Here is a 24,974-nt window from a genome sequence, read left to right as displayed (position 1 = left end):
AGAAAAACCCAACTAAGTGTACACATAAATATTTCCTCAAAATCATAAATGTCTTTGCTTTATTATTTCAGTAATGTGATTTCAGTTAATTAAGATAGATTTTCTCACCTTTTCTCCCATAATTAGAATGTACACTGGTACAATTCCTGCGATATAATTACAGGTGATATTGCCCTCTGAGTTTCATTATAAACCTTATTAATAAGGAGCTCCAAATCATGTATAATATAAGGCTTTGGAAGACTAACAGCATATTGGCGGCAAAATGTCTCTCTTCCATTCCACAAAGATAACTGCTAAGGCAGGCATGTTTTGTTTGAGAACAGATTCCAGATGTTCAAATGGAATATGTCTTGAATGATATGGATGTCAACTGATGATGTGAACAAAAAACGGATGGAAGATGGTGATCTTAGAGTATGTTTCCATTTATAAAGAGAAAAAGATAAAACATATATATTATACTTGAATATAATTTAGCTGGTTGAAATAGCTTCTTTTTTTTTTACATCCATTAGTTAATATACCTGTCTCTTACCTCTGAGAAACAATTTGTTTACTCAGACCCTCACTGTAGTTAAATATGTGCCCCTAATCTTTTTTTCTTTTTTTTTTTTACCATTGGCTTTTCCATTCTTTTAGGTATCAGATTTTAGCTAATACATATATACATATTCAAAGGCGTACTTTTCCAACCACATTCTGAGACTTCACTCTAAAATTTTGACATTTGATATATCTTTCAGACACCTGGAAATCTAAGACAGAAAGTACAGAACATTTTGCATGCACATGTGCAGGAAGGCAATCTACAGTATCCCAGCTGAGCCTGTAAGTTAAAATGGCCTGCAGGTCTCTCTGTCCCCACTGTAATGCCTTTGGTTGTCACCATGTGGAATCATTCTACTGTCAATACACCAAACAGCTACCTGATTCATTAGGGAACAAACACAGAAAGAATGACTGAAAACGATAAATACAAGAGCTGGATGCATCCTTGGACATATCTGACATTAAACGGAAACTCCTTGCGTCTCATTGTGCTTCTGTAATAGCTGGTTAATTCTCTGGAGCAGTGAGGCAGAGTGCTTGACAACATCATCAACTGTGACAAGCAGATTGTGTTTTCACGTGAGCATGATCGACAACAGATTGCACTGAGCCCGGGCTGTTCCTGTTTGCCCTGGAAATGTGTTGGTGTTTATCTTTTGCTTGAGAGAGGCATTCTTTTCTTTCTCCTTCCCTCACCAAAAACACACACATTTTCAGGCGAGCAATTTTGTGTGTGTATGTGTGTGTGTGTGTGTGTATGAGACACATGTTGTGAAGTAACTGCCAGGCAAGGCTTAAGAAACAATCCAAGCAAGATCAATATCAGAAAAACCACATGTATGTGTTTGAGTTAACATCCAGTTGCAGTTTCCCCTGTTCTCTTTATATGCCAAACCTCACAATAAATTGCATTTACCCAATAGTCCAAAGTGTGTGTATACACATTGACATATTGTAATTACATAATTGTTTTGGCAAACTGTTAAAGTTTTCTCTTTGATGCGACTGTCAGCCCACACTTGAGGACATTCCTCAGAAACCCACTCCTCAGAACACTAAGTTTTGCATTTCATGTCCTAACAGTAGGGGAGGATAACGACTAATGACTTTCAGGTGGTGAGAAGCTAATAATTTGGTCTTTTTTCATAAATGAGAATTTGTTTATCTCAGTGTAACACAAATGTCACAACTGTCAATTTTAACCCACAACATACTCTGCTTATTTGCAAAAGTTCTTATGCAGCAAACTAAATTTATCAGAATTATATGGCACGATGTGACAAACTTTGACCAACACAACATATTTGAAAAACCTTTAGCTATCTCTTTAGCTATATTTAGACTTAGTCGTGAAACCCCCACATAGTAGTATCATGAGAAAAAAATATGCTGTAGGTCTTGCCTACTTTGCATTAAATGTATGAGAATTGACTGAAGTGGTATGCTTTCACCATAGGTTTATCCCGATAGACAAGTAAGGCGGTCATGTATGAATATGCATGAGCCAGAGCTTGACTCGTTTAATGATTTTTCACCATTCAAATGTATTCAACCCTCAGTCTCCAGTTTATTTTTCTGTATTTTATACGGCCATTAAACACACACACACATGCATTAACTTTAACATTAATTTTGTTCTCTCTTCACACATAAATGCACATATTTGCAAACAGTAACATTTCACCAGTAGGCTCATGCTTTGTCTCCTCACTCCTTCCTTCTTCACTTCTCCCAGGTGCCAACGAAAGACATCCTCAAGCATTGTGAACCCTGAAAGGACCTCTTCAATGAACTGCTGGCAGACTGCATAGAGAGCGAGTGCACGTGAGCCAGAAGACGAAGGAACGCTGAATGTGGTATGATCACAACAACCATCCATGCATGTCAATATGTCAGTGACAGAGTTACCAGTTGTGCACACTAAGAGGTCTGAAAGGAAAATTCATGTCTGCTGAGATTGTATTTAGTGTGCCCTAAAGTGTTTCATACATGTTGCTATGTAATGCCATTGATATCTGCCGTGCTGAGTTTATGAACCCACGGTGTCTAACAGACTGCACCTTATTGATTATTATAGAGGTCTTGGGACCAGAGGAAATGCTATTAAAGATTAAAGGGTCAGGTGATGTGAAGGTGGTATCCAAAGTCATCAGACACCGGCAGCTTCAGTTACGTCCTGTAATGTCCGCCTGTCAAGCAGATTAACCAGCTTGATTTATTTATTAACCACTGTCCACCATTTCCTACCCTGACTCACTGACTGACGGACTGGGTGGCAGACTGCATACATAGTTTATGCTTCACAGGTGAACAGGGAGGGAAAGAGCATGGAGTCACTTTGTGTCCATTTACACCACCGTGTATCTGTATTTGTGTTATGCAATGCAAAGCTCATGACGGAGGTCTTCACTGTTTGTCTGTGCTTAGACAGAGCGTTAACCTCAGCTGAGCTGAAGACTTCTGAATACTTATTCATATTATGCAAAAGCAATGTTTTTCTTTTTACGAGACTTGATTGATAAAACCCAAAAATGAGTGCTGATTCTGTATTAGACTACAACAGGCTTCCTTCATCAGGACAGCCATTTCAAATCTTAAAACTGATACCGCACTGATATATTGTGAATATAATAGAGCTCGGGTATTACAAGGCCTATCTGAGATACATATCTCTACAGAAAGCCACTGCACTGGCTGTCTGTCTTATCTGAAGCGGCAAACTTGCTGTTCTAATTGTTATCTTCACACTAATAGAGTGGATGTTTTGAAATCATTTGGCTGGATGGATAAAGGCTTGGTAATTTCCCAATGCTTACTGTCTGTGTCAAGGCTTATCTGTGAGAGATAGCTAGGTCCTGGAAAGTGATTGGCAGCAGCATGCAGGAGATGGAGAGTAACTGTCTAAGAAAGAAGGCAGTATTTGCAGATATTAAAGCATTCAAGGAAATTTAGAAGATTTCTTTCAGTCACATAACAACATACACCAGTTGGTCTGACTTTATCAAAATCACATTAAAAGAGGCCTATGGAACCAAATTCTACACAAACAAATAGGGGCTGGGTGGAAGGCAGTTCATATTCTTTAATCAATAAATTACCTGAGAAGAACGTTTTTCTGTCCTGTTCCTAACTATTCTGTATTTCGAGAAAGTCCAGAAATGTTTCCCAGTATTTGTGGCCAAGACTTCAGTTTTGAAACACTTGTCATTCGCATGCATGAAATACAACTAAATATGTTATAATAAGAAGTTTCTAAACTCAGCTGCAGATGCGTAACGTTCTCTCCGTTGGTTCATTAGTTAAGTCCACATTTTCACATCATCTTCCTCAGTGGTCATCTCTTGAGCAATTAATTGTGTGCCCACCCTATCAGGACCGGCATGATAATAAAGCATTAAGAGTCATGCCCTGTTCATTAAAGTAGAGTTGGGAAATGTGAGACCGCCCCCTTTCAGGAGTCGGAAAAAAAAGGAGAGAGGAAAAAAAATCGATTATTGCTCTTCGCACCCGGAGAGTAGAGAGGGTTTAGGAAAACACTCGGTCAGGATCGTGGGAAGGAACTGAAACAGCGTCTCAACATTACTATCAAGCTTCAGACGTCCAGCACTTCGCCGGCACCGCCTCCACCACAGCCACTCCACCGAGTCCCTCGCCTCTCACCGGCACCTCGCAGAGAGAACTGAAACGTCCTCACCGCCTCCAGAGCAGACACTGTCCGACTCAGAGAGGGGGGAGAGAAAGCGAATGAGAGATAGATAGAGAGAGAGAGGGAGAGAGAGAGAGAGAGAGAAATAGAGAGAGAGAGAGAGAGTAGTTTTCTCTGACATTATAGAGACTCCTTACACGTACTGTACGTTACTTTTTTTTCCCCTCCCGGCGTCGTCTTCTGCTAAGTTGCGCTCCTGGATTTTAAGTGCGTCTCAGCAAACTCCGTCCCCATCAGGCAGCGGCTTCAACCTTCCTGTCAAACGGCCGGGCCAAACAACTGGCGGACCGTTTGTTGTTTCTTTCTGTTCACCCGAAGAAGATTTCATGCCTAACAAAGTAAGTACCACAAAAACACTTGCCCCTCAGACGCACGAGAAACGTTGCATCATGTGTTCTTCATTTTTCAGAGAGAAACTTGAGGTTCTATCGTGATGCGCTCTGCCTCGTCAACAAAGTACAGTAACTGCGTTTATTGATTCGTTGTGACCTCTGTCGACTCACGCCGGTGACAACTATGTAATGTAATTACGCGGTGACTTCAAATCGCTGTTTTATGGTCTATTAAGAAGTGTTAAGATGTGTCTTAGGTTGTGTTACTGCTGTGGCGACCTTGTACAGCGTTCTCATGTCCACATGCAGGCGCACAGTCCCAAAGCCACCGAAACTGAATAAGCTGCCCTCCTTAACGTAATACGGTATGTCCTCATTAGCAACCAGCAATATCATATGAAAAGTTACACTGATATTGTAAAGTGTTGTGATATGTTGTGAGACACAACTGTAATCAAACAATTGTTGAAGAAACCGAGCAGAAACTTCACAATCCAGAGAAGGACTATGGATTTTTTTTTCATAATGTAAAGTGAATCATGTAAGTAATCAATCTAGTCTTAAAGTTTCTAAATTTTGGATAATTAAAATACATATAATAAAGCCATATGCACAGAAAAATGTCTTAATTTAGGGATATATATATATATATATATTTTTTTTTTAACATAGCCTACGCATACCAAACGGAGGTGGACCCACAGATCATGATTACCCCATGTTAGTATACATTAAACCGGACAAGATGCGTGTTGACAGCTTTTATATAAGTGTATAGGAAATGGTGAGCCTATATATTGATATTTTCTGTGCAATACAAAAAAAAATGCAGTTTGTTAGATGGAATTGTGCAAACACAGTGACTGTAAATCAGTCTTTTAGAGAAGATTTGTTGTGATTAGGCTGATCTACAATTTCTTCTTCATGAGTATGTGATTGCGACTGACTTACAGTGAATCTACAGAGAGTGTGATATATTCACAAGGTGAGTTAAGTTCAGTCTCTTGTGGCTCAACTGAACCTGTTGCAGTGAGAGGATTAATAATGACAACATAATTAACTTGTGGCAACTTTCAGAGGTTGCTGCTTCAAAGCTAAAGTGTTACTTGGATTTTTTTTTGTTACATATTTTAAGTGCACAAAGGCACAAAGATGATATGTGTAGATAAACTGAAGGCTGTTGTAAAAATGTAAAATTGCCACATCAATCAAACTTACTGTAATTTGATCCAGATGTGGAGCACACAAGGCTGAGCATTTAACATATGCTCTTTAATAAAAACATGAAAGTCTATCTCTACACTCGTGTTCTTGTGAATTTTAGGTTTTACCAGTATCCTTAATTTAATTTCAAAAGTAATAAAAAAAAGAAAACCGATGTAAAGATAAGCAAAGTTTCCCAACTGATAGACATAAATCAGTATTCACAAAATATTTTGAGATTTCCAAGAACTTTTAAAGTTTAAAAACAGATATGTGAAGGAAACGTATTCTAAACACCCTGGAAAGTATTAGTCTAAATGGTAGAGTGTTGCTGACTATGCCAACACAGCAGCCTAATTTGTATGTCTGTTTAAGGTACGCTTCACATATTCATTCAGTCAGTTACAGCTCAGTTGCTTTTCACAGTTTGTTTAATATGAAGAACAAAATAGTCCTTTTTTTTAAGTGTTTGTCACACTTTAAGATATTTTTTCATGTTTTAACATGATGCCGTTTCCTGCTTATTGTCCTTTTACCTTTTATAACCATTTCCAGTTAACTGTTTATTTATGGAAATATCAGTATGTCAGTCATAAAAACTTAAAAAAAAAATAAAAAAAAGATTTAACATGGTCTCCCCTCTTCTGACAATCGTCAACGAAGTTGTTCTGTGTGGCCTGTCTGGCCTGTTGCTCTCTTGGGATTTAGCGTTAGGTTAATCCGCTCAGAGAAAGGTGAGCACTCGCATGTGGACCTACGATTACACACAGAGGACTCTGTCAGCCAAGCTCTGTAATCTCAGAGACCCTTCAGAAGCGCACACACATCCACGCTTGCAGTGAGCAAACACACACCAAAGCGTATACGGAAGCATATTCTCTCTCTCTCTGTCTTTCTGTCACACACACTCTTTTAAACGCATGCATGCAGCAACACCCACACTGTCTGCCCTGCGCTGCTTTTGTTTCTCTTACTCTCTTAAGTCCTCTTCTTCTTGACAAATCATTTGGGATTTTGGGCACTGATTCACAAAAGCAACAGTGACAACACGCTCTTACCCTTCTCACAGAGAGGGATTAGAAGGTCACGTGTCCCTGTGATTGGCCAGAGCATTGAGCCGATTGTCAGGGCACTTTGCTGTACACCAGGGGCTCAGTAAAGCTTTAGTTAAGTGAGAGGAAGGGACACATTGTATGCTATGGTCAGGGTTTTGCAGGGTTTTGCCATGTGTTTTAAAGGTAGTCAGGCAAAATGAGCAGTGGAGAAACGGTTACAAATATCTCTGATCTTCCATGTCTAATACATCGCCCATGAATGTGCATTATCAAGCCAAAAAATTATTTTGATAGTAAACAGACATACAAATGATCAGAAAGAGAGAATTAACCTCTGGGAGCAGTGAAATATTTGCCATCGAGCTTGCATCTCTGAAAAAAGAAAAAAGAGGTGAACTTCTCTGCATTTGATACTGCACAAAAGGTACATTTTGAGATTTCCTCCTCGTGGAAAAACCAAATCTATGAAAACATTATTCTTAATGGAGACATCAAATGTGTTTCTGTCTGCACAAATCATCTAATAGCCCCTTTTTCTATGCTTTGATGTTTTTTTTTTCGTGTTTTGAAATGGTTTAAAATATTTTGGAAGGAGTTTACAGAGTTTGCACAGTTAAACGTCAGTAAAACCTTCATTTGCAGATTGCTGGTTGGTAAGATTTGGAGGTAGATATTGAATAAATGTAATTGGACTTTGTGCCCTTTGGCTCAAATGGGAGGGTAATATGAGAGTCAATAGAAAAAAATTACTTCATGTACATATATATATATATATATATATATATATATATATATATATATATATATGAAGCTGCTGGGATCTATCTATATGTGTGTGTGTGTGTGTGTGTGTATAAGAACCTTGAATTTAGATATAATCCAATATATTTTTTGTTTAGCTGTATTAGTGATAAGTATATTTAAATGACTTATCAGGGCAAAATGCCTTATGATAACTCAAAGGCATATTGCATCTTTTTTACAGTACAAGACATGTGTTCTCTCTACGTATTCCCTTTGTTTTCATACATGTTATAGTTCCAATGAAAGGTGAGAAGCTCAACCTCACCATGTGTCGTTTAATTAATATTGAACACGTCTTTCTTTCATTTTCCTAATTGTTGAGCATGTCAGAGATGTTCATCCAAATATGTCTTTGCCTTATAGGAGCACTGTCTGTAAATCTTCATAAGAGCTGCAATTAAATATAAGACTTAAAAAATAATGATATTAGTAACAACAATCCAAAGTAAATAACACAGTCCTTGAAAGGTTTATGGTGAGCAGAATGCATATATTTGAATATGTCCTGATTTTTGCATAATGATGCAAAGTATTCTTCTGTCTCTATCTAGTAATTAGCAGTGACGTTCAGCAACTTTCTCGGTACGCTGTAAGTGGATGGGGGTGTATGGGGTATGTTCACCAGGGTGTTAAAGATCACAGAGGAATATATCAGCCTTTGATGTTTAATTGTATTGTAAAACACACTTTAGAATATTTCTGCATAAAGTAGACTTCTGGCTGCGCTGTGCTTTGTGTTTTGCTGTTTCTTTGTGTGTTTGTCTGTCTGTGTGTGCTGTGTTTCTGGGAGGTGTGTGCGAATGCGTGCGCATGTTCGAGTTTGTGTCTTGTCTCTGTGTTTGTGGGTTGGAATGTTTGTGCTTTTTTTTTTCTCGTCTTAGTTTTGTGAGGTTGTCACTGGTGTATATTCAAATGAAAATGCATGTTTTTCCTTTTTCTCCTTTATTCTCATATTGAAGAAGGTCGGATTTGATGTCTAGGATGATGGAGCAGTCTGGAAAACAGTGTCAGTGTGAGGGACTGAAAAGGCAAACCGAGAAGACAGATGCACATGAAAACAGAGGAAGGCACACACAGAGAAAACGTAGACAGAAATTCATTTGGGCTGAGGTCGTTTAGGAGCAGAGTGACAAAATGTTTGGCTTCTGATTAGGTATTCTTCATTAAAGAGTGATGCTTCGTGATGTCATGCTTAACAGACTGATCTAGATGAACAGGATGTCCTGCCTTCTTCATCCTGTTTCCTGTTTCCTGCCTAGCTTGTTGGCCATTATTACAGCAGCTGCCTGCTGGGTGGTCTGTGCTCAGCAGTGCTGACCACACAATCATATCGTCAGCTGCAGCCCACCTAAAGAGACACCCAAAACACCTCACCATACTTGAGGCTTGCTCTCTGAAATATTTGGACAGGGAGAAAGTCCTGGGAGGCAAAAAGCTGGAGGAGTGCGGTGAGCAGAGGACTTTTAATGATAAGACAAAGAAAAACATTTAGAGTAGAGCAGTGGTAGGACTTCTTTGTCTAAACATTGGATGGCTGAGATTAGGCTTTATGCCTCAATATCAAGACTTAAACGATAAAATGAGAATTAAAGGAGAGGTAACATGTTTATAAATTGGCTCATGCAATATCCTTCACAACCAGACACTTCGTTTGGATGTCCACAGAAATTTTAGAGTTGAGTCAAACAGACAAAATGCAGCCGTATTACCCAGTAAATATGTAATACCTGCTTCATATGTTTGACAAATCCAGACAAATCCATATGAAGTCGAACTGTTTGCTTTCCGTCTGTTTAAATGTAGAAACAGAAACTATGCTGTGTGTTAAAGGGCTTAACCTGACCTGTAAATGTTCTGGGCAACTTTATACATGGTAAGATATTTTCAGAAATATATACCCCACTCCCAGATCCCCCTTTGCCATCTAATTTGGAATGCACCCAATGCCAACAAAAAGAAAAAGAAGTGTGGAGAAGGGGAGAGAGTGAGGAAAAAAATGCAGAAATGTTATCCAGCGGCTGTAATTTATCTTTGTCACAACTGCAACATAGCCGAGTCATTCTGCAACAGAGTCCAGTGAGACGCACAGAGGTAGCTCTGTGCCGTGGCCTCACACAAGCTCACATCCATCTGAAACCCGGCTCGCTCGGCTGCCACAATCCGCAGCGCTGCTGTTGCCACTGCTTCGCGTCCACGTTGCTGCTGAGCTTCACATTGCTATTGGTATTTGCGGTGCATGCAACTTAAATTCTCACAAATTTGACCAAGTCATGCTTTTGTACGAACGATGCTGGTTTGTCTTGAGTAGTACAGTCTTAAAAGTAGTGCTTCTTTTTCACCAAAATCTCAGAACGCTGGCTGTTGATATTAGAAAAATGATTGATCATCTCCAAGGTAACCCTTCTATTGAGAATGCTTTTAAAAAACTATTCAATAATCCATGCCTAGACTTAAAGAGCACACAGCTTAACTAGACACTGTCCTGCCAAAGTCCACACAACTGTTCCTTTCCACTGTCATCTGTGCCATTCCCACACCAAAGGCCGGCCTATGAAATAATGTGCTGTTGTAATCCCGCAGTTGACCAAAAAAAGTCAAAAGAAATCTGAACGAAGAAATGCAGAAACAGAAATAAGCTGCAGCTACAAGATGAAATTTGAAAAATGATGAAAAAAAAGAGAAATGTGTTCAAACTTTTCAGCCAGAGTGCATTAGAAATCAAACTTAATAACCACAATAACATATAGCAATATGAAAGCACTCTGATGGTGGAAAAGAGTGAAGCAACACCTACCCCACACTCCCCTTTTCTCTTTCTTTAAAATTTTTTTCTTCTTCTTTTTTTAAACTCTTTTTTTTTTTTCCGCCCTGCTCCCTCTGCCCTGTGATGTATGGCTTTTTCCTACTGTGGCTCTTCCAAAGTGCAGCTCGTGATGTCATTAATTTTATTCATACTTTATGGATGCTCTGTCTGGGGAAAAAAAGACAAAAAAAAAAAAGGAGAGAAAAACGGAGAGGGACAAGGCGAGAAGAGAGGGAGGAAAGATGGAGAGAAAGAGAGAGGCTGTGAGAGAGAGGAGAAGGGATGGCGTTGCGGAAGGAGATTTTCAGTGCTGTTGCATGTATAATGAATGAGGGGGCACTTTGTTTGAAACTCCAGCCCAGCGCTTCACTTCAAGGTTTGCTGGGCAGAGTGGGGCCTTGTGATCTCACACCAGCCACTCTCTTTATCCTGCCAATAGATGCTTTCACCTGCCACTGTGGTTCGACCCAGTGGAAAAACAAATAACCTTGTGTGTGTAGAAGAAAAACACATCCGCACAGACATACACAGAGTAGTGACAATGGAGCAGTGGGCTGAGTGGAAGGGGTGAGGAGCGGGTGAGAGAGGAAAGAGGTGAGTTTGTATAACATCACCATTGCAATGACGGCCAGACGATACTGAGGAGAATACTGGCACCTAGCCCACACTTCCTAAATAGTGCTCTCTACAGAAATAGCTCAGCCTTGATATTGACTTTTGTCTTCTATCTATGTGTGTGTGTGTGTGTGTGCATGTTTGCTCAAAAGGACGACATAGATAGCTTCATTGTTTTGTGAACTCTTTTTCACTTTCCGCTGTTTTCGCGTGTGGACATTTTTGTGTTTTATTTGTGTTTGTGTGTGTGTATTGAAAGTGTGAGTAAAGGAGTCTTCTTTCGCCCCTTATCATTACGGATAAAAATGGCCTCTGTCTTATTTTTGGCCCAGCGCTGGACTCATGGTTTTATAAATAGCTGAGGAAGTGCGGGGGATACCTGTCGTGGCTCCAGCCTCTCTCCAGCAGAGTCCCAGATCCTCCATGTCACATCCAGCCACCGCCGGCCCACTCCGGGGCGACGGCAGAGCAGCCCCCTCAGGGGCCGAGCAAACAGGATGGGATGCAGATTGAGGGGGTGAGAAAACCAGTCTTGGGAGTAAAACACTAAAGGACTTCCATTAAGCATGAGAAGCCTCAGCTGACTCTGTCACATTTTTTACAGATTATTATCTACTGGCTAATTTTTCTTCATGAGTACTGCGGCTTAAAGATCAGTGTCAAACACAATACAATTTCTTCAATATGAGAATGCTGTTTTCAGCACCTAATCTATGTGAGTTAAATCATAGGGTGGTTTTGTCTCTTCTCCTCCATCCGTGAGCTGATGTCTCTTGTTAATTTAATTTCTGTATCTCAAGAAAATGTCATGTTAACAACACTGCCAGTGTGAACTTTTCTGTCTTCGCTCCACTTCAATCTTTCCCTTCCATTCGGCTCTCACTTTCTGTGGGAATGATTTCAGTCCCAAATCTGTGACAGTAATGGGAGTTTTGAAATGACAGAGCATTTAACAAAAATCTGTTAACTGAGGGAGTCGACCTGACTTACAACAGCATGTCCTCTTTATTCTTTTCAGTCTCACAGTTTTTTTAGACCGATTGCTCAAATCATTTTCAAGTCTTAATTAAAAGGCCAAACTACAGTCTTGTTGGTTAATCCTATGATCCTTTGCAGAGTCTCATTCTCTTTGACCATACTTTCTAATTGTTGAAGCCACATTATCACCCTCTGATGCTCTTTCATTTGTAATTCTTAAACATTAATGTCATCCCTGCTGCATCCTAGCTCAAGATATTGTTCACCGTCTGAATGAGTGACACTCTGCTTCTTGACCCTTCATAATTGGAGCCCCGTAATAATATTATGAGTGGGCCAGAGAGTGAGTGAGTCTTGAAAAGCATTACTGCCATTGATGGGCTGTCTCTTTACACAGCAAATGTCTTCTTTTTTTTTTATGTGCTTGTCCCCCCACTTTCTCTGTGCAGGGAATTGTGCCGCCTTTTTATTAATGTGCTTTTGACAGCTTAATTTGATAAGAGGGCTACTTTTTAAAGAAACCATGGATTGTTCTCATTGCAAGAACATGTTTTTTTCTTCCCTCCCATGTTCTTCAAAATGCTGCTGCACAATCTGTTGATGACCCAGTTCTGAGAGATGGTTGAAAACAAGGAAGAGCAATGCAAAATCCACAGGGAGGAAAAAAAAAGAGAAGGCATAGGGTAGTGGAAGAGGGGGAGAGAAGGATAGAGCGGGAAGGGATACTATAAGTAAGAACGGCACTTGTGGGAAGTTTGCTCAAATGCTTTTCTTTCTTCTTCTCCTGCTTGCTTACCTCTCTTCCTCCTCTTGCACTGGGCGACCTACCTTCTTGGGCTCCTCTTCCCCGTAGCATAATCGGAAGAGAAATGCTGGGAACGATAGCGGGGATTAGCTTCCACTGCTCACCAGTTCCCCATGGTTAAGTACACGTGTAATGAGTTGTTTATTTGGGATAATGCACAGTAGGCGCAGCAGAAGCCCAGAGCTGCTCACCTCCCTACTCCATTGCATACACAGATACAGATAAACACACTCACACTCACACACACAGACGTCCAGATATATGTGCGTGCCTAAAGTAGATGTATAGTACAGCCAGAAATATACATGCAGCATACATGGTGTGAACACTTATGTTTGCAGGTATGTGCACATATACATGCTCACACACTGAACCCTCCCACAGATACACCCTTCTGTAGAAATTCCCACACACAGCTGTGATGCAGGTCACTTGCTAAGGAGAAAAATGGGCAGTTTGTAGTTAAAGGGCTCAGTTTAGTGTGTGTATGGTTGCGTTTGTGTGTGTTTGTGAGTGTGTGTATGTTCTCAGGCCTTCCATGGGTCATAAGGCCGGGGAATTTTTCTCAGGGTGAAGAGAAGGGGAAGGAATTGAATGATATGAGAAAAAATGAGAAGAAGAACCAAAAGTGGGAAAAGGGATATGTTGTGCCCACTAGCCTGTGCATGTGTCCAGCACTCTTGTGTGCATGCGCATCAAGTTCGTGTCTATGTACATGAAGTGGAAAAAGCTGTTGCCTTATGGAGGGGACGTGCTCTGCTATCATTAGCAGGGGGGTTGGGGCAGGAGGGGGGCAGGCGAGGTTATGTGAACGGTGCAGCTGTGCTTGCAGCAGAGGGATTTGAGTGGAGGGGGGGGGGAACTCCAGGCAGCCAGGTCCTTCAGTGAACCACCAGCTTACAAAGCAGATGAGAGGAGCAAAATTCAACCATGCAGCGAGGCTTGCGAACCAAATGCAACTCGCCGCTGCCCCCTCTGTCCATCGTTCTTTCTTCCGTCCTCCATTCCTTCACTCCTTTGCTCCTCCACCTCAGCCCTTTATTTCCCAAATAGGAAAACTAAATAAATAACAACTGATGGTTGATGGCAAAGATAAGAGGGCAAGAGAGAGGAAGAGGAGGAAAAAGAAACAGTTATGATTTATATGCAGTGCAGAGTCTGGGCTACTACCAAAGATGGTGGTTTTACTTTCCATTTCAGTCTCTGAGTTCTGTCAAAACAACATTTCCAACAACAACAAAAACAAAAATGCTAATTAATTCATAAAGATAGTAATCATAAGGATTATCATTTATAAGTATTTTCGAAATACAGAACTGTTTACGTTTGCTGTTTTTTTATCAGGGGATTTCCCCACAAATTGACTTACAATTCTTAAATCACTGAAATTTGTTTAAAGCTTCCTCGCCGGTAAAGCTGGAGCCCACGTCAAGAAGGACAGTGAGGCATACGAAAATCCGAACTTGCTTGTCAACCCCTGTGATCAGTCGCTATAGAGAGACATGGCAGAGGTGGCTGAGAGACGACAGAACACAGAATGGCATCAGCGTGCGATGCTAATGCATTCAGCCTGCCACCGTATCCAACAACAAGGCAAAATATCACACGACTCGCTTCACAAGATGTTCCTACAACAACAACATCAGCAACTACAGACATACAAACACACACACTTGCACAGACATGCAGTCATACAGTCGCACACGCAAGCATACACACATGCATAAATAACCACACACAACGTGTTGAAAACCAACCATGAGGAAAAAGAATTTGAAAGCAAACAAACAAGTCAGAATGTAAGCAACTTGTCTGAGATGTTGTGACAGAAAAAATAAATGAAAAATGAAAAAGTGAAAAAAAAACACCTTTTGTTTCGTGAGAAAGGGAGTTGAAATGCAGTGGTGCACCAGAAGTTCACATTTTTAGATGAAAAACAGTTGAGGAAAAAAAAAAAGAAAGAAACCTTGAAGTTCCTGGCTGATTATAATATAAGTGTGAGCTACGTCAAATACAATGCGGTGAGTGTTAAGCTAAAAATAGAGTGTGTACTTTGGCAGGAGGGGTCATCTGTATGTGATACACTGGCCTTCACTGTAACCACATCTTGAGAGTAAAGGCACGCTGCCAAAGCTTGTAGATTCACTGCAGTAATTTAATATTTGTTTGTCTCTATTATTTCATTCTCCCCCTTTTTCTCCTTCCTTAACTCTCTCTTGCTTATGGGGCTTAAGTAACCGTATGCCTTATCAGATTACTGGGTCTGAGGTCTCTTTTAAACGTCTCTTTGCCATCTTGATGTTGTGCAGCTGTGCAGACTCTTTAATCACACGCTATCTTTTTTCACTCACCCTCTCCTCCTCTCCTCCCGTCTTCTCGTCCTCCCTCCTCCCCTAACATATGTTAATTGGCTGCTTTCTGTGACAAATTACGAGCGCTCACTTTGATGAGGTTGGGTTGTGATGGTGCTGGGAGTGGAGTACAGTGGAACTGCCAGACCCTCACCAGTTCCCCCTTAACCACTCCAAAAAAGAGCGCGGCACCCAGCCGATGACTAATGAGAGGCTTGGACTAGGTCTGGCCTGGCTCGAGCCTTTGTGGGCCACTCCCCTAAACAGAGGCTGATCTGTAGGTACCTTATGCTGCCACACGCCCTCCACACTGCATACAACCTTTCGCCTCATGCAATCCACCACCAGCTTTCCTCTGGGAACTGTAACACACTGTGAGAGTCGAAGAGCTCAGTCTATGTGTTCAAAAAGATTCATATTTTTAGCACCCTGGCATGCTATGTCAATTTTCCAATATCTAGACTGAAAGTTTTCGAGGCATAAAGCTTTTTGATTTAATCACTTTCTTTATGTTTGAAGGCACCTAAATTGGACTCGAAAAAAATCGCAGGAGCAACATCAATTATTGATGCATTGCATGCAACTTGTGTCTCAAGTTTACATTGGCTATGTGTGGGCTCGTGTGTGTGTGTGTGTGTGTGTGTCTGTGGTGAGGAGACAGTGCCTGGAAACATTAAACCACCCTTTCTTAAACAAACACTAACAGTGGAACAATCTCAGTTTAATAGTGCTCAGCGTCAACAGGGAAACAATGCTCACCAATAATCAGCACAATCATCTTGTGGTAACAGAAAAGGGAGCAAAGCTGACATCATTTTACTTTTTTTTCCTTTTTTTTTTTATGTTGGGTGTCAAAATACGACCCTGCAATTCAGTCTGCCTTGCTGTTTCTTTTTGCTCACTCCTCTACCACTGCTTCTCATTCCTTCTGTCTCTTTCTGTTACAATCCCCTCTCTCCCTACTCTCTGATCTAGGTTACTTGGTTTCCTAGCAGAGCACAGGGACCAGAGGAGGAAAAAAAAAGAAAGAAAGAAAAATCCGAAGGTCGAATCTATGAAGGACATCCTTGTTGAAGTGTGCAACCTTCTACTTCTCTGTAAATTACCCACACACTGTGCATAGACTCAAAGCAGAGCTATGGCTCTAATTTCAGCTCAGCAAGGCTGCGACAATAGCATGTAATGCTGTAGGAGTGTCACAACAGGAGGGAGAGGTACTGATGCTCCATCATCTTTGGTGCTTGCTGAAGATGCTCATATTTAAGGAATAAAAACTATTTTAGCATGATTATGGAATTCAAACTTTTTGATGAAGTGAGGCTTAGAAAAAGTGCATATTCCACAGCTTCCTCATTGATCTGCCACCCTGCGCATGCTGACTTTGTTACAACAAATAAACTAAAAAAGGGAAATCGTTCCATCTACCTCTTCCCATCAGCAAGCATGCAAAGCAGATAACAGCCCATAAGCAAGCTCATATTTCCATAACCATGAAGCTGTCAGGCACTCACAGAGATATCTAAAGACGTACTGTACATACACATTGAAAAGGGTGACAAAATGAAGCTGGTGAAGATAAGTGCACCAGGCACCTTGTGGCTGCATGAGGGTTAGCCATGTTAGCATTAGCCCGCAGGCCTTAATTGAGGCCAGGAGGGAGCATTTAATAATTGCTGTCACAAGATCAAATTTAATTCTCCTCCCTTCCTCGCCACCACCGCTGTAGGGTAGAGTGAAACAAATTGTCATCAGAGATTTCTAAATGAACAAAGCTTTTAATTAGGGTGATTAGAATACTGTGGCAAAGAAAAAGAGTGAGGGGTGGGGGAGTGATGAAATCATCAGTGGATTGTCTTAACCATGATGTCTGGTGGTGATACAGTGTGGGGTGAAGAGTTGGGGCATACAACTGCTGGGAAGCAGTGCCTCTTCATAAGTAAGCAAAGCTGTTCTATAGAAATTGCATCATATAATGAATTAATTATATTTCCAGTTACATTATGGTGGAAAACGCCATCAGCTTTTCGAAAGTGGCATCTTTTGAATGACTAATTAAAAAGCTTTTTGGACTTGCCAGGAGGTGGCTGGTAGGTGACAGAATGACTCTTGTCTGTCATCTGGTTTAGTCAACAAGCATGATTCAGTAAACATTAGGAGAATATATTGCTTTGAGTTCAACCATTCTTCCTTTATCAAGTGTAAGACGCTTTTGGGGTTTTTCTCTTGCTTTCAGCTTTCTTGTGGCTCATCTCATTTGTTTAATTTGGGCCTCCTTGTCTCCTCTCTCCTCCGGCCTCCTGTCTTTGACCCACAAATTGTTCACTGACAAATACTTTGAAGATTATTCATAAACTCCTAAAATGCATGTGGAGGAGCGTGGAGAAAGGAGCCCAAAGGAGTTATATTCAATGTGTTGCCTTGCCTTTATGTTGCCTTTAACGCTTATAAATCTCATTTTACAAAAATAACTAAATACAGGTGAATACAGCAGCAAACCAGTGGTTAGATAATGCATTTTTAGATATGTCATACTGAACTGATGTCAGTTTAAAATGATGGTCTGAAGCAAGATTGTCTCAATTTATAGATGCATAATACCTCCTCTCTGTTAATGTCTGTGCCTGCTTCCTCTGCTCAAATCTCTGGTGGGAGAGATTCAAAGAAGAGGAGAAGAGTTCAGGGGAGGAATCAAGTGTGAACAAATTAAGAGGTTGGATAAAGGCTTACACTTTGCTATTTTTCGCCAATCAGTTGACCAATTCATTTGAACTGGGCCCTTCTTGAGAGGAGTCTTAAAGGGATAAGAGCTAGAATATAGCATTTCACCCAAAAAGTGCTGCAGCAGCAAAAGAAAAAAAAATGTTATTAAAGAAACTGTTAGAACATTTGAACAAACAGGCTTCTTGCAGTATTACTTTGCATAATTGTAATTAATTCCATTAAGTCATTGTTTCTACTTGTGTCTAATGTGCTACGAGATTAGATAGTTTACCAGAATATATACATCAGCAAAATGCTTGGTATCATTTTTTTTATTTTCAGCATTCTAAATTGACAGCATGTTCTCATTTTGGTCAGTATAGCGTTTCTTCAGAATTTTTTGGGTTCTACAAATTAATTGTATAAAAGTGTAACTTCTTGCAGACAGGGTTGAATTCTAAGCATAGATCCTTCAGCAACAAGAGCTTGGCTTCATTTTCAAACCACTGACAAAAACACACACATACACACACTTTCAGCCCTTCTTCCCCACTGGAGAACATTACTAACATCCTGAGACATTGTCATACTCGGCAGAGTACATAATTGGGTGAATATGTCAGTGCTTTGTGTTCTTGGTGACATGACTCCTGGCTTTTCCTGTGGGGGCTGGGCACACTTATTGAAGGGTTCATACAGCAATTGCAGTGTATTGGCTTACTGTTCATTTGGGTGTTGCTTGTATTATGATCATAGATAAGCAGAGAACTACACATCTGTGCACCTAGGCCTCGTCCTGTGTGAGAATGACTCACGTACATTTGTGTGTTAATTTTCTGTTCCTGTTCCTTCAGTGTCAGCAGTCGGATTACACCTGGGTCCTATAGTGCACAGGGCAACATGTGAATTTAGGCAGCGGTTTACGCAGAGCGAAAGACAGTGAGGGAGCGATAGAGAGGAAGAAGTGAAAGAAACTGCGGGAGTGTTGATACAATGAAACTTAGTGAAGTTATTTGTGTTTAAACATCACCTATGTGTATCACCACAATCAGCACCACTTCCATATTTAAAAATATTTCTATACTTATTTAAATCGTTTCTGCCCCACTCTGTCTTAACCTTTCTCTTTACCACGTCTAAACTCATTTGTTTTTGATAATCTTTTCTATCGCTGTTTTATATGCTGATACATCTAATGTTTTTCCTTAATGACTTTACCATGGAAAGACTGAATGTGCTAAATGGTGATTCACTTCAGCCTTTCCGGGGCCTCCCCAAATTGTGACTCGTGTTTACTTCTCCTTTTTCTCCTCTTCTCCTTTTTTCTGCTACATCTTTTTTCTAGTTTGGTACAAGAATACATTAGTGCATACATAGTGCATTTATTGTTAATCACAACAAAAAGCTGCTAACAGCTGTGAAAAGATGCCTTTTTAACAACTACACCAACTTTTTCTCCAAAGCCCTGTTTGACTAGCTACTTCTTGCTTCCATATGTGGCCTCTTGCTTGTCTGCCTTTGGCCTAGCAGCTGCAGCTTTACAGCTCTGGGCCTTCTTTCAAAGAGTGGGTTTGACATATTGTGTCAAGTCATTTTGTCCTTGGGGGAGTCAGAGCTGGGTTATGGAAAGATGGCTCTCACCTGTCTCCATTCTGGCTCTGACGGATGGCTACCTGTCTGTTGCTGCTCCGATGGCCCAAGGTCTGTGTTTCCTGGTGCTGAGTGAAATGTACAGCTGCCCAAACGAAGAGCAGACCTCTGTGCTCTTCTACCCCCTCACTACGTTTACCCGATACTACAAAGGTATGGGGAAAAGTCTGCGTAATACAGTAGCTGAAACTATGAACACTTTTTTCATTATAGAAAAAGTGTTTATCTAAAAAACTAAATGGGTTCTGGCATGAATCAAAATTTTGAATGCTAATATGTCTGTCTCGTCGTGGCAGACGTTTTTTCCTTCAAACAATGACTCATAAAGAATATGATCTCATAGCGATTTCAAAATAGATACATGATTTGAAAAACTAGAGTAGTTCCTATTCTGTTTAGTTTTCCTTGTCATGTGCCAACGGAGATAAAAAGGAGAGAGTAGCAGTTGGGGTTCATATTTTTTGAAGAGACTGATTGAAGGAAGGAAAAACTGTTAGCACCTTTGATTGTGTCTGTCTGCTATTGTCACATCCTTCCCATGAGTTGTCTGTGTGTGTGTGAGTGTGTTTCCTGTCCTGTCCACCAAAACCTTGGGGCAGAGCTGTTGGATTGCAGGATGAGAAGGGAAACAGAACTGACGGAGCTGCATCATTTTAAAAATCAATCAAATTTAAAAGTTGAGATATGAAGTAGGGGAACTCTTTAAACAGTGGTTTATGATGAATTCAGAGCTCACCCAGTGATGCTGGAGCAGCTACTTATAACAGTGTACTTTGTTCTACAATGTCAATCACATTTATGAGTGCCTGGCAGAATGTATAAACTGTGTGCCAACTACAGGCTACTGGCTCACTTTTCTCCTCATCAATAGACAGGTGCCTCAGTTCTAGGGCACATAAAGATTGAAAATAGAATATATGTGAAACCGTCTCTGTCTCACTAATGATCCAACTAAACCGTGATCTAATAGAGAGAGACAGGTGAAGACATATCCTCCAACGCATTCATAGAAACACATATATACACACACTGTAGCTTGTGAAATCCAAGTTGAGGTAAAATGCACACTGGGAAAAAAAAGGAATGAACACATTATGAGATGATCCACCACTATCACTCTAATCCCCAGCGGTACATGTTGTTAATCTCTTTAGCTGCTAACATGTTAAATTAGCCCTAATATCTGCTGAGATTCAGATCCATAGAGGCCCACCTACGTGTGGGCTACCGCCCAGGTTTAGGTCACTCTTCTCCCCAGCACTCAAAAAAGATACAGACATTGGAGTGGGATGGGGGCGGTGGGGGTTGAGAGAAGTAGCAGTGATAGCCATTCGTCACCCTGCCTATCTCGCTCTGACAGATGGGGAGTGTGTCGTGCCACATAGAGGAGTCACTGCCTGTAATGACATTAGAGGCACAATGAAACCTGGTACACATTTTTTTTCCATCCTGTTCGGCCATTGACTTAGTCCTATGCTTTCATCCTTCCTTTCCTCTCTCTTGTATTGGTATAGCTCCATCCACCCTTACTGGAGATAGAGTGCTGCTGTGCTACGCTATTTCTAAATCAAATGCGCTCACAAACACATCCACATTGAAACAAGCCATCATGCACATAGCTGCAGCCAAAACACAAAGAAGAAAAGTCCAAAAATCTGTGCACGGGAGCAAAGAAAAAAACAAACTACAGAATGCTTTTACAAAAATGAAGCACAGAGTGTGGGCACTGACAGTCAGATTGTATTTGGAAAAACTATATTAAAATGCTGTTTTTTGTCCTTGTCCTCAAGGAAATAGGAGTTTATTTAAAAGAGGGAGAGTGTTTATTTAATGTATCATACCCCTCCTAAAAGATATATATACATATATATATAAATAAATCTTTTAGGAGGTATATATATATATATATACCTATGTATATACTTATGTATATATATATGTATATATATATATATATACGTATGTATATACGTATGTATATATATATGTACATATATTGTGTGTGGAGCAGATGTATTGTGTATTGAGGTGGGGTTTCTTGGGTTTCTTAGAAAACTGCCTGTCATGATAAATCACCTTCCCCAATTTGTTGTAACAAGTAGAATTAGGTTTCGGTAACAACAGCATCAGCAGAATTCTCGATGCACTACTTTTACAGGAGTTCTGGTTTCGTTCTCAACATTTTCCTTCACAATTCTGCAAAAGCAGAAATTGTCTCGGTGTAATTAACTTTTTTTCTTGGTACTTGGACATTTTGTCATCCACCGTCTCCTCTCACAAACTTTCCAACTGTCGTTCAAAATGATGAATTAGTCCTGAGCGAGACTTTTTTGTTGTCCCTTTGATTTGAAGGGTTCATCTTCAGTGTGTGTCCTTAATAGCAAAACCACATTAACAAGCACCCTACAGACGTCTATTAGAATGTGAAAAAGCACCATGTGGTGTATATTAGCTTTTAGTGACTAAACACTTGGGAGAGAGGCGACCTAGAATCAAGCCTTGTGGTGCTCTGAGTGTATATGTTCTCATTGTCCTCTCAGCTACACTTCTGAGACACAGAGAGGAAATGCTCATTAGATCTATGTGCTGAATCTATGCTCCCTCTCCATCTCTCCCATCCTCCCCCACTCTTCACCCCCCCTCTCTCTCTCTCTCTTTCCATCCGTCTGCTTAACAGATGGGAGGGTCGTGGGTACAGCTCTTCCCCTCCCCCTGGAGAGGCATGGTGCCTGTTCAAAAGATCCCTCTTTATGCTTCACTCCATTTCTCTGTTTTCCTCTCACCACTCTCATTCTCTTTCATTGTCACCTCTCCAACTGAAAGCTCAAAGATGTAAAACAAGCAGAGGAGCAACTGTTGTCCTTCGGTCTGCTTGGTGCCCCTCTGCTCTTTGACCTTAGAAATTGCCCACGCCAGCCTCACTCCAGTTACCAGACCAGTGTTAATGCAGGCATACTATTAGTCACAGTCCACAGAGTAGATAGAGTCCCTTTTGTGTATTCTTCATTTTCCACCACCCCCCCTCCTCTTTCTCTGCTTTTGGGATTAGTAAATTGGCTTAATATGTAATAGCTTGTTAGTTTTTTTTTTCTTCTGTCTCTTACTGGGTGTTTTTACTTTTTCTTCTGGTATTTTGTCAAATTATTTGTTCCCCTTAGGTCAGGCATCAGTGGCCTGCCAAACATTCCAGCTGTGTCATGCCACCTAACCAAGTTCAATAAGCACTGCTTGTTTCTTCAATTCCCTCTAGTTTTTTTTCTTGGCGTTAAGAGGCTAAATTGGATTTAGTAAGTCAGTGGTAATCTGTTAAATTAGACGATACTCTATAAACCACAAGGGAAGAAAAGGGAAAAGAGCCCGATGAGGAGGTGGGCACTCACTTCTTAACCAGGAGCTGCCTGACTCTCATATGGGACGGGGGCGGGTGTGAGGAAAAATGAGGGGGTTGATGGCGAGAGAGGGGGCAGAAGAGAGGGGATGGAGGGAACTTGCCTTGTTGTGTAGGAGGAAGTAGATGAAACAGGGATGAAAAAGGATGGGGGATCTGTCTAAGCTGGGGAGGCATCAACATGGTACTAAGTGGCAGCAGAACCTCACCTCGGGGAGTGTTGGCTGATGCCAAGAGCCAGAATCAGGGATTAAATGTTCAGGACACAGGCTTAGTCTTAGCGTTAACGTTACGCAAGGCCTAAGGTGTTGCCCCAGCAGGTGTTGACATTGAGAGGTTCAGTTCTCTGTAGTGAGCTGCAGGAGGAAAAGGGAGGAGGTGGAGGCCAGGAGGAAAGGATCATGGAGGTAACACCTCCTTGTTTGGAGCAGTGCCCGGGCTGGGCAATGTTGAGTACAAAGACTGGGGGGGTATGATGCTGTCAGCCTGTGATTGAGGTACGCCGACTTGATTGATATCCTTGTCTGGCTGTCTTGTGCCAAGCGCCTTAGTGTTGGCTTGTAATCCGAGTTTGTCTGACAACATCCTTTTTTGTTTTGTTCCGGAGGGTAGCTCTTTGTTTTTCTGTCTAAGGATGGGTGTGTTTGCACAGAGCAATGCTAAAATGTTTTGGATAGCCTCTTCAGAGCTGCCACAGAGTTATTTTAGATCTTGTTATTATTATTATGGTGCAGTCTGGTTGTTGTCTTAACTGCCAAATGATGCATTTATGTTCGCATCTCAATTCTCCCATAAGTGGGTGTATTCCAAACCATCATCTCAGGAAGTTTTTTGTCTTGCATTTCATTATTGTTGAGTCTTTATTGTTTTACATTGTTTTCAGTTTTCATGTGATGGAAGCTTTTGGGAGATAGTCTTGTTATATACATAAAAAATGATGTGCTGCGATTTCCTAAAAACATTCATTTACTTACTCATTTTGCATTTTGCATATGGATTCAAATCATTATAGTGTATGCTTTTTGCACTTTAAAATGTAATAAAGCTTAGAAATTAGTACACAGCCTGCAGTTTCTGTTGCATGCAAAGAAAAAAATCTACAGTCATGTGCTATTGCCACAGGCCCTTGGTCTGTCACTAAGAGCCACTGTATCCGATGATGTCTCTATTACAAACTTTTGTGATCAATGTCCTGCTCTTGAGCACTAAAAGGTCAAGTGTATAGCAATGTGCGGCACTCACCTCAGGGGTTTAGATTCTTCTCGTGCATCCTCATGCGTGTTACTCAATAAGAACATGGATTCAGGTTATGGGAAGATAGAAAAAAAAAGGGTAAAGGAAGTGCATTACAATGTGCAGATACGTGTACTGGTTAGTACAAATGAGAGAATATGAACAAGTGAGGAAAAGAGCAAGGGTGTTTGAGAAAAGAGAGGTAGAGAGTGATAGAGAGAGAGACTGCGACTGACATGTCTTTTGGTGAAGCAGTGTCGTCTTCCACATCAATATCTGATGCTTGTGCTGCCAGGTGCCGGAAATCTGGTTCAGAAAGAAGAGAAGAGAGAAGAAGGAGAAAGTAGAGAAAAAAAGGCAGAGTAGATGGAGTTTTTTTTTTTTTTTTTATGTGACGGTGCTGACAGCTCCCCTGCATTGCACTGAGCTTAAATAATGGGATGCTCATTTGCATAACGAGGGACGTTATCACCTCTACTGTCAAAAGAAAACACAACAACAGTTCTTCTGCTCCTCCCTGAGATAGATTGGGTTGGCCTACTTTAGCACTCTGGAGAGATGCACAGGAGCTCTGGCTTAGCCAAGCTCACACAAGAGTACACACACACGCATGCATATGCACACGGACACTCAGTCACTCAAACTTTTTTGAGCACAGTTTTCTTCCTTGCACATGCAGTCCAGCACATGAGCTACTGGCCTTCACTCCTTAAACACAGGTTCCCACACTAAGCAGCACAAAAAGAAGAGAAGTTCTAAGTCATTCTTCGTCAGATGCTGTCACTGACATACAGCGACT

The 24,974-nt window shown here is 40.9% G+C and overlaps 1 protein-coding gene across 14 annotated transcripts in view; it reads left to right on the top strand.

The window, feature by feature from the left end:
- Nucleotides 1-24,974, top strand: part of mef2cb (myocyte enhancer factor 2cb) — a 69,639-nt gene that overhangs the window by 5,855 nt on the left and 38,810 nt on the right. For 13 of the 14 annotated variants that reach the window (XM_072388111.1, XM_072388110.1, XM_072388105.1 and 10 more), the window contains one exon: nucleotides 2,288-2,408. The gene's annotated coding sequence lies outside the window, so the exon portion shown is untranslated. Of the gene's footprint in view, nucleotides 1-2,287; nucleotides 2,409-4,066; nucleotides 4,597-24,974 lie in introns of those variants that run through there. The other variant, XM_072388106.1, reaches the window with a different exon arrangement.

This window comes from Leuresthes tenuis, unplaced genomic scaffold, assembly GCF_036924035.1.
Source record: "Leuresthes tenuis unplaced genomic scaffold, fLeuTen1.0.hap1 SCAF_6, whole genome shotgun sequence".
Classification (NCBI taxonomy): domain Eukaryota; kingdom Metazoa; phylum Chordata; class Actinopteri; order Atheriniformes; family Atherinopsidae; genus Leuresthes; species Leuresthes tenuis.
The sequence above is the reverse complement of the archived record's forward strand: the minus strand, read 5'-3'. Positions and strand labels throughout refer to the sequence as shown.